This window comes from Adiantum capillus-veneris, chromosome 7, assembly GCF_014529385.1.
Source record: "Adiantum capillus-veneris isolate H3 chromosome 7, ASM1452938v2, whole genome shotgun sequence".
In the NCBI taxonomy this organism is placed as follows: Eukaryota; Viridiplantae; Streptophyta; class Polypodiopsida; order Polypodiales; family Pteridaceae; genus Adiantum; species Adiantum capillus-veneris.
In genome coordinates this window covers 155,678,234-155,692,780 of record NC_140937.1, presented here as the reverse complement: position 1 = coordinate 155,692,780, position 14,547 = coordinate 155,678,234, and positions in this window count along the sequence as shown.

Sequence of the window (14,547 nt, the reverse complement as noted above, 5' to 3'; positions counted from 1 at the left end):
TGCTTGTTTAAGGAATTGTTTAAAACAACTCATGAAGAACTTCGAGTCTTGATTTATTAGTGAGCTGCTATGATGGAGGTTGTAGTATAATTGTCTCTGTACTACCATACAAATATCAATACACGGGGAGACAACCCATTTGAAGCATGAAGACTTCTTCGAGTTGTGAGGCACGATCGTCTATCCTTAGTGACTAACGAGCTAACAAACAAGAACAACACATTAGGGCCAAAAACGGCTAGAAAAGGGTTGTTTGTTAATCTAAGGATTAAAGAATAGTCCAATAGCCATTTGACACATATACAAAAGTATGGCACTCTCGTCTCCTCTATCTTGGATCTTGATGGTCCTAATTTGGTGGAGAATGACTAAACATCTTGGTCACTTGGCCAAAAGTGCTATATTTAGGTGGTTTCAACGATTAAGCCCATTAAATTTGTGGCTCAAAGTACTGGAGTTTGACCTTTTGTTCTATTTTACATTTCACAAATTCATTACCAGAAGATGAAAACAAGGTCATTAATGATAAATTACCTACTTTTTTCAAACATCTATGTTTTCACCTTCTCTCCATTTTGTGAGAGCTTTGCTTCTCTCTATCACTATATTTTCATTTTTCTTCTCTAATCTTTGAGTTTCCATGGCGCTTCTACACGTTGCCCTTCTAATATCATAACTTTTGTGAGTTTCATAACCTTAGAGAGGACGATCTTTGGAAACCCATGTCTTTTTGTGTGAATGATTAGGTAACAATGCTTTCTTTATGCAAATGTGTGCACAAGGTGAAGAGAACCAAGCAAGATACCCATTGGAAAGGTCATGTTCTTGCCTTCTAAGTGACAGACAATAGCTAAAGTTCAACATGAGTACATGGCCAAGGATATGGTGCTAAACTTGGATGAACATCCCATGCTCCATTCTTACTGTAAGGAATACAAAAGCTTATCTATTTGATACATGAATTTAACATTCTCCCATTTTTCTCTCTCATTTTTTTATTCTATTTCAATTATTTTATGTCAACAGCTGTGGAGAGTCTACAAGTGGCACATTCAAAGAAATTCATAAGGGAATTGCAAATGTTATGTACGCTGACAAGCCACCTTCCTTTTACAAAACAATGGATTTGTTTGTCTATTTTGTAGAATACAAGGTTCCATCAAGAGAAGGTGCATGTGGAGAACTACATGAGTTTCCCGTTCCCACCATAAGATCACTTGATTGTGAAGCCCCTGATGTATGTACCACATATCAAGCTTCAAATCCAAAATCAAAAAAGACATCCTTAAAGTTAGGTCTTTGGCTAGGATTTCATGTGGCATGTTTCAAAACATTGGATTTCCAAAGGACAAGGACGATGTGGCTTAATAGAAAACTGTCTACGAATGAACTTGATATTGTACTTGGAGAAGGTTGGGGTACCAAAGAAACTTTCCATATTGGCAATAATATCAATTGTAGAATAAGCACAACCTCTATGTCTATCTCATACCTACTATGTCATCACAGTTTGGGATATGACTATAGGATATGGAGAAGCAAGTAGGTAGTTGGGCTCCTCTCAACTCAAAGGAAAATTGTGCAGAGTTTGAATTAAAGGTCATAGTCCATCCATTTACTGAGCCTAGAAGCCTAACAACAAATTGGAGACTACAGGATGTCAAAGAATCTCTTGAGTTTCTTGATGAAACATCCCCTGAGTATAGATTCAAAGTGGATGGCATTGTTGTGAACACAAGGATGGAAAATTCAACCTCATGCATCACATGTCTGCCCCTAGAAAGATTTGTATTTGAGCCACTTGCAAGGACTCAACAAAAGTGGAGTTCAATGCTGTAATCATTACATTTTGCAAATATACATGTCTTTTCTACCTTGTTGTGATCATAATTTATGTGGTATTAAATCTAAATGACAATATAGAATACACAATTGTGAATCGAATAGCTGGGATTAAATTTTTAAGTACAAAATTATGAACCACCAAAGGGTGTATGTTCATATGGACAAATGAACAAAAATGTACATAAATTTTGTGGAGTAATGTAATCAATCATGAAACTCCAATTTTCTTCTTGCCTGAGACGATCTTGCATCCTCAAAGACCCCTTTCCTTTTGTGTTCAGGAGGGGGTGGTGGTGAGTTGGGTTCCTTGGGAGGTGATGAATTGGGCTCCTCGGGGCTTGGATTGGGGGACTTGGTAGTGGGTTCTTTGGGGGGGGGGGGGGGGTGCATTGGGCTCTTGAGGGGCTGGCTTGGCAGACTTAGCAGCCTTGGGAAACATGAATGGAAGTTTGAAAGGTGAGCCAAGATTTCCCCCCTTACTGTTCTTAGCTGAATGACGCTTTTAAACTTTGAATTTCAGTGGTGAGTGGAATGGAATGACCTTTGCTTCTGCTTTTCCTTTTGCAAAGCTCTTCTTCTTGGTAGAGCTCTTCCTCTTGACATGGCTCTTCTTTGCAGTGCTCTTTGTTGTGGCTTTTCTTTGCATTACTCTTTTTCTTTGTAGGGATTTTCTTCTTGCCCTCCCTTTTCTTTGTAGCTACACCCTTGGTGGCTCTACCTTTTTTTCATGGCATAGGAGAGTTTGGATCGTTTGGGTTTGGTGGCATCGGAGAGTTTGGATCATTTGGGTTTGGTGCCATAGGAGAGTTTGGATTATTTGGGTTTATTGATCTTTCCAAGACCATGTAAATAGCCTTCTCTCTCACCCACATGACCCAAGACTCTGGACATTCATGCAACTGTAGCAAATAGAAAAATGAAGAACATGAGTCCATAAGCTGAAAAATCAAACAAAACAATGACACATGTGACGCACACTTACAGTGAGTGTAGTCATCATGCACCTTGACTCAAGATATCTCCATGCATTGGCAAACACCCTCCATCCACAAAATGTTTCTTTTTGTAAAGGAACTTTTTGATTGTAATACTTGAAAGCTTCTATATTGTAACCCTTGTTTGTGATACTCAGGTGACCGGCAATAAGTTTGGCCGCAATGCAAACATAAAAGGAGACATCGATCAAAGAGCTAATAGGAAACAAGGGGCCATCAAACATAGACCATGCTTCAAGCTTACTATTTATTTCTTCCATGAATACTTGGCAGTGAATTCATAAATATAATATCTCTCTCCAAAAGATTGAAGATAATAAGACTCCAATGGCCTCTGCAAGAAAAATAACAATTAGCTAGGGATACCACAAAATGCAAAAAATTGTTAGGAGTTAAGACTTACTCTTCAACATAGTGGTATATTATGCAATTGCATGTCAGCATGTCAAACTCTTCAAAAAACCTAAAAGATTTTTCTGCTTGTTGAATAGGCACTGTGTCACTAGCCATAGCCTTAGGAAGATCCCTCTTAAGACACTTGAAGTCAAAGGAAATACATCCCCCAATGAGGCCCATGTAGGCATGCACTAATAATTAGCAAAGGGAGAAACACATACCTGAGACAGATAACAACACAATATCACCAACCTCAATGTTGGGGTTTACAATCATACTTGTGTCTTGAGGAAATATGTAACAGTATACCTCATCATCCCCACGCATGGAGACATCCACAACCATTTGGCCTGTCACTTTTTCATAAAGGAGGGTGTTGGATGCTCTCAAAATTTTTGCTTGCTCTATCAGGATAGCATCTTCTGATATCCTCTCTTGCTCTCTCTCTCAATCTCCTTGCCTGCTTTAATATCATTGGCCTTTCTTGTGTCATATTGATGTGTAACATCTTCAATGACAACCCTTGACTTTTTCTGCTACCTACCATGAGGAATATTCAAAATTTGATAGGCCATAAGGTCCTCACTAGGAATTGGCTCCAGAACTTTCTTAAACTTTACTTCAGCCTTGAAACAAGCACAAAAGTCTTTTCTCATAAGTGTGACCCTATGAGAAAATGCAGGTGTAATGTAGCTATGTTTCATAAAGTCAATCAAGAAGTCCTCATCAGCCTCCTGAAGGCACATCATAGCTTGGGATTGCCACCTTACTAAAACAAAGGTTTTACTTCTCATCATGCTAACCAACCTCTCCAATATCTTCTTGACAACTCTCATAAAGGGCAACCTAGGGATAAGAAGGCAAGTTGAATTTTGTGATTTCCTTATCTCCCTTAAAAACTTCACTTGATAGTTCATTATCTTTCTAGCAGTGGGCCTGGCATGAAGTTTTTGAGCCGGTTACTCATGTTTGTGTTCATCCTTGTTTGATTCTAGTTTTAGCATTGGTTCCTTTTGTTTGTCTTCATGCTTCTCTGATTCATATGGATCATTGTAAATTTTCCTTGCATTTTGTTTTGTTCTTGCCATGTGAGCAAGAACAAAACAAGGAAGACTTTGTGGATGGCAGGCAAAATGCAAGGGGGAGCAAGGGGATGTAGTGGATGGTAGATAGAATTACAAGGGGGATGTCATGGATTGCAGGGGGAATTTCCCGAAGGAAGCGAGGAGGAATGACTTCACAACCTCCAACCTTAGGAGATCACATCGTGCAAGATAGAATTGTGAAGGAGGGAAATCCCCGACAAAGCGAAGAGGGGTTCAACAAAGTATGACATTTCCTTATCGCGTCATGCAGGATGGATGGCTTAAAGAGACAAATTCCCGAATGACATGAGGGGAATGGGTTCCACAAAGTGCGACTTTGCCTTATCGCACCGTGCGGGATGGAGGGTTTGAAGAGGAAATGCCCAAACAATGCGAGGAGAATGAGTTCCACAAAGTGCAACTTTGCCTTATCGCGTCGTATGGGATAGAGGGGTTGGTAAAGAAAGGGGAAGGTAAAGAGCACCATGAGATACAGAGTAAGGGAGTGAAAAATGAGCACATGCACGTATGCCCGAACATCCATACAATTGACCGTTGGGCATAATCCACATGGCATAGGTGCATGACTGCCACGTGTCACAACGATTATTTTTTGGGTCATATATTCCTCATTTTAGACACTTCCCCACACATCTCTCACATACCTTACCTTCCCACACAAAGCAATATTTGACCTTCGTACATTCTTCCTCTACCTCATATCACTTCGTTGCAGACATTTGGACCCTTTTTCACATTCTCCCTCTTCCTCCCCTGCACGACGTAATCTTTTATGTTTGTACATACTCTCTCTGCCTCTCTTCACGTCATTTCGTCCACCCTTTGACATAGATACTCTTTTCATTTTTTAACGTTTTTGAATTTGAGCCTCATTCAGTTGCATAACAAATATAAGTTTTCCTTCACAATCTACTTCTCGCATTTTATAGTATCTCACCATAGCATTTTGGACTTTTTTTATATTCATGCAAATGTTATTAAAAACAGTATACTCAAATGAAGATTTCTTCTTCTGTTTTTTGTATGGCCTTGTTCCCTCTATATGATAGTATTCTCCTAAATGTTTGGGTATTTCTTCATTTAATAGATTTCTCACTTTCCCAAGATTGTGAGGCAGGAAAACAAAAATCTTTAATCTTGTAATACTTAAGGACTTGGAACTAGGTTTTAGAGATGGCTCTATACCCCCTTCTACTCACTCCCACTGTGTCACAAACTTCTTGCATTTGTAAAGGTTGGACCAATAAATCCATATCTTTCAATAAATTTTGACATATCAATTCTTTTTGGGTTCGATTTTTAAGAAGTTTCAAAAGTTTCAAAAATTCACTCTTGTTCATTACCTCATTCAAGAATCTCACCCTTTTATGAGCATTAGACATATCAAATCCTAAGAGGATGGTCACATGCTCTCTGTAATTTTTAACTTTTTTTTTCCTTTGTCCATATCCTTCTATCAAGTTTATCACATCTCTCATTTGTTTTACTCGTTCTCTTAATCATGTTGGGGTTTCTTTTAAGGTCTGCAATTGATGATTTTCTTGTTTTAGAGAGAGCGTTTGGTTTTCAAGTTCTAAAATTCTTGTTGCATTTGAGGGCAAAGAAGTTTAGAGATAATGAATGTAATGTGCATGGTTAATGTGCAACTGCGATAGCTTAGAACTATATCCAAGTAGTCCATTAACCCTATCTCCCACAAATCTCATCAAATCATGGAGTGTGTGAAAATATGGATACCTTCCAGTTCTAGGATCCGATGGATACAAACTCCCATATATCCATAGGTCAATGTGCTTCTTCCCCTCGTTGTGAAATTGCTAAGCTTCATTTGCATTTGTAACTGGTCTGATAGACACTCCGCGAGTCGCATATTCTTGGTTGAGCTTAATGTTCAAGTGAAACTTACGATTACCACTGATGAAAGATGTATCACTCATTGCAAGTAGTAAAGAGCACACAATAGAAGGTATAATGGAGATAATGATAGTAGCAGAGCTGTTAGCATTAGAAGAGGAGAGAGAAATCTCGTGAAAGTGAGTAGAGCACTCTTAAAGGTCATGGGAGAGTAAGAGAGAAAAAGAAGGGATTGAATCATTCAAAAGTGGAAACAGCTATTTGCCGCCAAGTCAATTGAATGAGAACAAAATTCGAGGTGAACCGCAAAGGAATAGTGTGAAAATTATATCTTTTTTTATATATTTACAGATATGGACCTAGGTATGCTTTAAATTGCATAGATATCCTTTAGATACCCAAAGCGGTCAAATTTGGAGCCGTTTTGACTGTCAACAAATCTGCTAATTAGCAAGTTAACCAATTCCTTACACATCCCTTTTGAGTCATTTTTGGCCCTAATGAGATCAAGAGCAACAAGTAGACAATATTGATTATATGCCTACTAACTAGATTGGGTATTTTGATGAGCAAAGCAGCTCAAAATTCAATGAAACAAAAGGGGAGTGATATACTACTCTAATACAACATGATGGACTTGAAAAAACATCAATCTAGCTGTGTCAAAAAAAAAAAGCAACCCATTGTTTCCCCTGTGGTCACAACTCACTTAGCAAGCTTGGATGAGCTTAAGATTACCCTTTTAACCCTTATCTAACCAAATATTAGAAAAAAAACACACTTTACTTATCACTTAAATGAACAATTTGAGCTGTATACAACATATCTCCAAGAAAAGGCAGCTAAACTAAAGAGCAAAAGTAGGAGAGTACCACTAGGCAATCAAATTCTCAAACGAGCACAATGGACATGAGCAATCGTGATTAGAATTGTTGACAAAAGCTCACCAGACATAGTGTTGCTCAGCAAAAATAGCAACCAATAATAATGAGCTAAAATTCACTTTTATACCTAGAGCTTTGAGAAGATTAAATTCCTAAAGCATAGAAGACTTAAAGACAACTCCTTTAACTACAATCTACTCACTTAAGCCCATCCGATTACATTACAAGTTGGACTCTTACTCAGTATGAGTAATTTTATACGATGCTACTTTCCAAAAAATGTAGTGAGATTTTACAATTGAATGAAAATTTTGATGTCTGCCTTGGCTAATAGCTTCAATTACTCCCATTTTCTAGTCATCTTTGCATCCCTGGTCCAATCCACTTCTCTTCATGTCAAAAAAGTGTTTGTCACGGAATTACCTTCCTAGCTCATGATAGATTTTGACTAGATTGGTTGAAGGAATTTTATGATGCTCTCCTTGAGGATCTTACAAGTATTCCTCCTTCTAGGGGGATTGACTACCATGAGATTGTTAGCAACTAAGGATACAAACCAGCCTTGAAAGACCCTGCAAGATATCATATCTATAAGTTATATGCTTAAGGAGCAGTTCAAGTAGCTTATTAAGAGGATTCATCTAGACAAGTACTTCTCCATGGGGTTCCATAAGTATTCTCTTTTCAAGATAGACAAACTATCATATAGATTGCATGGACCAAAGATGTTCACAAAGTTTGATCTTTGATAGATACTACCATATCATATCAAAGAATCACAAATTCCAAAGACAACTTTCAATATTAGATTTGGATACTAAGAATTTTGAAATTGTCTTGTGGGCTTGTTAATGCTTTTGCAACCTCCAATCACCTAATGTAAGATATTTTTTGGCCATGATCATATAATTTATTTCAAGATAATAGAAGTAGCTCTTACACCAATATCAACTCTATGCAAATGAGAAATTATGCACTTTACTTTCTCTCAAGTGAGATATCTCAGTCTTGATATCTTCTTCGACGATATCTCAATTGAACATGAAAAGATTAAAGATATTGATGATTGGCCTCTTGACAAAAATTTACGCATCATCCTATAATTCCAAAAAATATAGGATGATGCATGATTTTTGTCAATGAGTATGCTCTTATTTAGGAGCATTTTATTGAACTCTTAAAGAAAGGACTCATGATTAATTAGCATGACGAGCATCAGGCTAAATTTTTCAAACAAAAATGACTCCTTACATATGCATCTATTCTCAAGATTCTATAGCGACCCAAAAATTTGAGAATCTTGCGGACGAGTGTAACAGGAGGGCACCGCGTGACAAATGAAAAGAACAAACTAAACAAACTTTTAGCACTTCAAAACAATTGAACATAAAGAGAGAGAGAGAGAGAGAGAGAGAGAGAGAGAGAGAGAGAGAGAGAGAGAGAGAGAGAGAGAGAGAGAATCCACGCAAGAGAGACAAAAAGTGACAGAGTTCCACTCCCATACTGCAATGGCCTCAAACCCTAGCACCCCTTTCAGTATTTCCTTATATTGTTCCAACAAGGTAAAAACTCTAAAGCTCTTATCTGCTTCCCCGCAAGGTTGAATGCCAGAAAGAGTTCCCATGCTACATATTTAAAGGCCCTTGGCCTATCCAAAATCTTCACATAAAAAGTAATAAGTCCAAAAGCAGGTGCTTAGAAGGTTGGCCATACAACCCTGCCATGTCATCCTCTAAATGTGAGTTAAGTTGTACAGGGTTGCCACGCCATCATCTCCACGCAATTGATGTTCATGTCTTTTTGGGGTTTTAGGCCCCTTGATCAGGATCTAAAAGTTGATAGGGTTAGGATGGGTTCCATTTACAACTAAATTCTCCCTATATTGTAGCCTATATTGTTCAAAGGTTTCTAAATTACACATCAACATGAATACTCCTCCTAGGATCAAGACCCTAGCCATATCATAGTTTTCTCTTGAATACTCCTCACATACCAATGTCCGATCCATGAATTAATCACATACAAAAATACAATTGAAATCGGTATCAAAACCAAAATTAAGCAATCTCAATCAACACCAAGGCAAGTTCAAACCAATAAATTCCATTTCAAACAAATTCCAAACAATATTTTCAAGCAAAGTTCAAAAACTTAGTAAAAATTCAAACAAGTGGCTCTTCTCATCGGTTTTCCATCTTCCATCCTTGAAACTTCATGTTCCTCCATCTTGCTATCTTTTGTCTGCAAAAAGCACCCAAAACATAATTTTGACCCATGCAACAAAAACCCTAATTTGATGTTGAAAACCTTTTTTTTTCAAAATCATCAAAATCAAAATATGTTCACATCAATGCATAAGGCTCATCGAGAAATTAATTTTAACTTTTTTGGCATATCCAAATTCTCAACCGTTGCAGAGATTTTTAGAGGCCTCTACAGCATAGAAAAGGCGTCAAAAAGTGTGTTTACAGAGATTTTTAGGGAAAAAATTAATCTTGTTTCTTGTCCACCTCCTTTGCTTGTTTCTTCTTTATCCAACTCCATGGCTTCCATATGTAAGCTGATGTAGGACCGGTTTGCTCGACAAATGACTAATGCAGGAACTGTAAAGCTTTCCTAGCTTTCCTTACATCTTCTATCGTGAAAAGGGGAGAACAAATAATCTGGAAGCGCCATCTTTCTCTCTCTACTCTTGAATGGACCGGTATGCTTTTAAAAAAGCACACGCCTGACGCTCTGATACCATTGTAATAGGAGGGCACCATGTGCCAACAAAAAAGAGCAGAGTGGAACAAAGTTTTAGCACTTCAAAACAACTGAAGAAAGGGGGGGAGAGAGAGAGAGAGAGAGAGAGAGAGAGAGAGAGAGAGAGAGAGAGAGAGAGAGAGAGAATCCACGTGAGAGAGATAGAGTGGCAAAGTTCCACTTCGAGACTGGAATGGCCCCAAACCCCATTATTTCTTTATATTGCTCCAACAAGGTACAAGCTATGGGAGCCTTCTTTGCTTCCCTGCAAGATGGATTGCTAGAGAGTCCTCATACTACATATTTAAAAGCCCTTGGCCTATCCAAAAGCTTCTCACATGAAAAGAAATAAGTCTAAAAGCATCTTGTCCAAAAGCAAGCGCCTAGAAGGTCGGTTGTACAGTGCTGCCGCATCATCATCTCCACATAATTGATGGTCATTAAGTATTTTTAGGGTTTTAGGCCCCTTGACTAGGATCTGCACGTTGATAGGGTTAGGATTTTCAATCCTAGCCCCATAGACTAAGTTTTTAGGCCCCTTGACCAAGATTTGCAAGTTGGGCTTCCTTCTTCTGCCTCTAGGTTTTAGGTTCCTTGTTCATCTTTAATAATTCAGCTAGATCTTCTGGGTTTGTCACGTCAGTAGTTTGTGACAAGGAGTCCTTACCCAAGAAGACTACACAATAGCCAATACCTCTTAAAACTCAAAGAATCACGAGAAGGATTACCATACCCATCATTTGGATCTATTAGAAGAAGTGGATCTTCATACAAAACAACATGAGACAAAAGAGGTGGATTGATCTACTTGAAGAGTACAATTTGGTATAAGTACATATCTAGGAAAGGTAATTAGAGACAAACAACCTTAACCAAAAAGATTTCACTAAATGCCATTTTAGTAGTTAGCAACCCTATCTAGGAGAGAGATAAGAAGGCTTCCTTCAAAGATAAAGAATATGCTAGTTAAGCACGATAAGACGGAGCTCATGATATCCATAATTCAAGACACCCTATGTACTTAATAATTCTTAATGCAACAAGAAGAAGCTATTTCTAGCAAAGTATAAAGGATTCAATTCTTGGTATGTAAATCAGTGTCTTTTGCCAAAAGGATTAAAGCTAAGAAAATCAAGCTACTCAAAAAGCTACAACCTTTTGACATAACCTCAAATGAAATGGAAGTGCATCATTATAGGTTTTGTTATTAGATTTCTTAGTTTTCAAGAGGGTTATAATCATATGCTTTTCATAGAAGTAGCCCACTTAACCCCAATAAAGATGAACGTCAACATTTCAAACATCATCCAACTTCTCATTAAAGATTTCTCTTCATACTCCATGGCCTGTGAAAAAGGATAGAAAGGGAGTAAGATACCGAATGCACGCTCAATTTAAAACCTAACGCATTCGAACAATTGGGACTCAACCATTCTTTAGCACACCATAGCACCCTTAGGTAATGGACATATTAACTAAAGTGATTGAAGACATCCTTAGAGCTTACTACTCCAAAAAACCTTGCAAATAGATCCAATATCTCCCTTTGGTGGAAATTGCATACATTTCATCCACTTAAAAGTTTATAGGCATGACTTTCTCCAACGGTCTCCATAGCGTGCCTAGCTTCTCGACGTTTTGCAGATCTTAATTGTTAAGAGTGCAAGCTTCAAGAAAAATGATTGAAGACAATGGAAGTTTAGAATAGGGCCATTTTTAAGGATGTTCAAGCGATCGAGAAAAGACAAGATCACTATGCTAATAAGAAGACCTCATGCAAAATTTGCAAGGAAGGCGACACAGTATTCCTTTGCATCATGCCTAAGGAATTCAATCAATCATTGGGAGAATATATGAAATCTAGTCCCAAGGATTGTGGTCCCTATGAGATTATCTAGGGAGTGAGTGACCTAGCCTATAAGCCTAAGCTCTCCTATTCAAGATGATTCCATGTAAGTCTACTAAACCATATGCTTAGAACCCTGAGCACATCCATGATGTTGAGCAAGTAACCATCCCACCTCAAGAAGCTCTTGAACTTCAACTTGGTTTCGGTCTTGAGTCTAATAAAGAAATACTTAGGAGCAAAGTTTAATAGAGCACATAGAAAAATGGAAAGCTTTTCCCAAAGAAGATGTTACCTTGAAGGAAGAATCCTCCCTTTGACAAGAATTTCCATACCTTTCCTTGAGATGAGGACATCTCAATCCATCACATTGGGAACAATGTGAGGTTTCCCCTTACCATTAGCACAAGGAGTCTCGAAATGAAAACAACCTCCTCCTTCTTGAGGTGCTTTTTTTTGTGTGCTAATTTGCACTAAGGTACGCACTAAAAGCTACAAATTACAATAAGATTTTGTACTTCTATTCAAAAGGATAATTGAATGACTATGATCATAAATGGTTGTGTGCATGCTCCCATGGATGGGTGCATTGTAGCATAAGGTCAAGGTTTGGTATGAGAAGGCTTCCATTAGGCAATTTCCTAGAATAGTAGAGAAAGGGATAAAATGATAAAGAAGGGTGTGGAGCTCATGAAGAGGAAAAGGAAAAGGAAAAGCATGGGGGCCAACACAGCATGTGGGGACAAAGGAATTTGATGAATCCCTCACATGAGAGGGACATGCGCAACAAAGTAGCTCCTTTCTTGCGTGATGTGTGCATTCAAAATGATTGGTCATGAGATTTAGCTTTGGCTACAAGTAGGGAGTCTTGTCAAGCTAGAGGCTCCTATTCTACTCTCTAGCTTATAGGGTCAACCCCCATGTCCGACATTGGGCCTCCATGCCCCCACGTTTCTCCTCTCTCTTAGTTAGCTTATCCTTTCTTTATCATTCTTTACCATTCTAAACCGTTCTTTGCATACTGGACAACACACCAAGATAACAATGCTACTAACAAGTATTATTAAGCGAATAGGGAAGGTACAATGTACAATGAAAATAGAGCTTATATATCTCTAACAAAGCTACTAAGAATTATTATTGAGCGAATGAGCAAGGGTACAATGTACAATGGAAGTAGAGCTTATATAGCTCTAGAGAGGATGGCCATGACCAAATTGCTTAGTTTAGTGAGAGATATGCTAGTGTAGAGAGGGTTCTCACTCAAGGGTAGAGGCCTATTATAACATTTCCCCCTTTATCACATAGGTGACACTAACATATGGGATGACACATAAAGTGTTGAAAAAGGATGCTAAAAGCGACAAAACAGTTTTTATTCATAAAAGGTTTAGAGGTGACAAGGAGCAACATGGAGAGAGGAACCACCATGCTGCTTAGAGGCTAATCAAAAGTCAACTTGGCTCAAAGACATGGACCCTTGAATCAAGCATCCACGACCTTCGAGAAAGAATATAAAAATATTTCACCTGAGACAAAAATAGGCATTGGTTTTCCCCCAACCACCCCCCAAGGTATGATAGGTTACTTTGAATGATTAAAATAGCTAGAGCGCAAGTGCATAAAGTGGTCTTATCGCATACATAGCATATAGGCAGTTTGTAAAACCTTTTACAAAAACAACTAGATGCATTTGATGCCACAGGAAAAAAACCCCTTTGATTCTACTAATCCACAACAAAAACCTAAAGTAAATGTTGATACTTAAGAGACCCACCTATCCTCACTAGGAATTGAGTCAATTGACTTGTTCAGTGCCTGTTGGAGTTGATTCTTCTTCATCCAATTGAGCAATAAGATTAGTTGCTTCTCTTGTTGCTTTGCTAACCTTTTAAAGCATTGATCAATAAGGTGACCAAGCTTCTTAACAAATGAGCATTTCTTAGCGTCTTCGACGAGAAGAGCTTTACAAATGAAGTCTTACTCATGCTCTTTGTCCTATCTTCTTTCACAAGTCCTACAGTTTCCTCATAAGTCATTTCCCCACCACTTTTACAACAATGAGTCTCCATAAAACACAAGGCTATTAGAAGCACAACCTTCTTGTCATCGTCATCAGCAAGAAATTTTAAGGTAGCCAACTGTCAAAACAAAGACTAAGACCATCCAATTGATGTATTTTTAAAGTGTGTATGCAGAGTGATAAATAGAACCACACAAGTGCAATTTGAGGAACAACTTTGCGTTGTTGATATTGCCACCAAAAGTAGCTTCTAGGGGTATGGTCCGTAGCTATTTTGGTTAAGTCGAAACGATGGAGACGATATTCTGCCATACTGACCAATTACAGCCAGTGTTAGATTTCTTTGTTTCTAACCGATTAGCATGTTAAGCTTGAATGGTAAAGACGTGGTTCTTCCAGAGTACCAATCTTCCATACTCCAATTGAAGTACCATATTTGGGGACGCCAATGCTGACCATCGTTGATCTTACAAGGCTAAAGCTATTCGATAGCATTGTGAGCAGCATTTGAATAAGTAATGGTCTTTGAACAGAGCGAGAAGCAGCCCTTTTAAAAGTAAAATAAATAATGCTTAATCAAAACTTTTTACACTTCATAAAAATTCGAAACCTGAACACACAACATTTTTGAACAGTGTAGTGCTCGATGCTTGGAAGCAAAGTGCCAAGAGAATGAGCTCTCGTGTGCTGCCAATAAAACAAAACATTGGTGATCTACCAATTACGCTGATTGTGGGAAGAGATGGGCCGAGCGTGTCAGTGTAAGCTAACAATAATAGCAAGTGAGCAAGTTCTACTGCATGATATCGAGAGCTACCAGATGCAGTGAAGGCAAAGTGGCCCCCACACACAC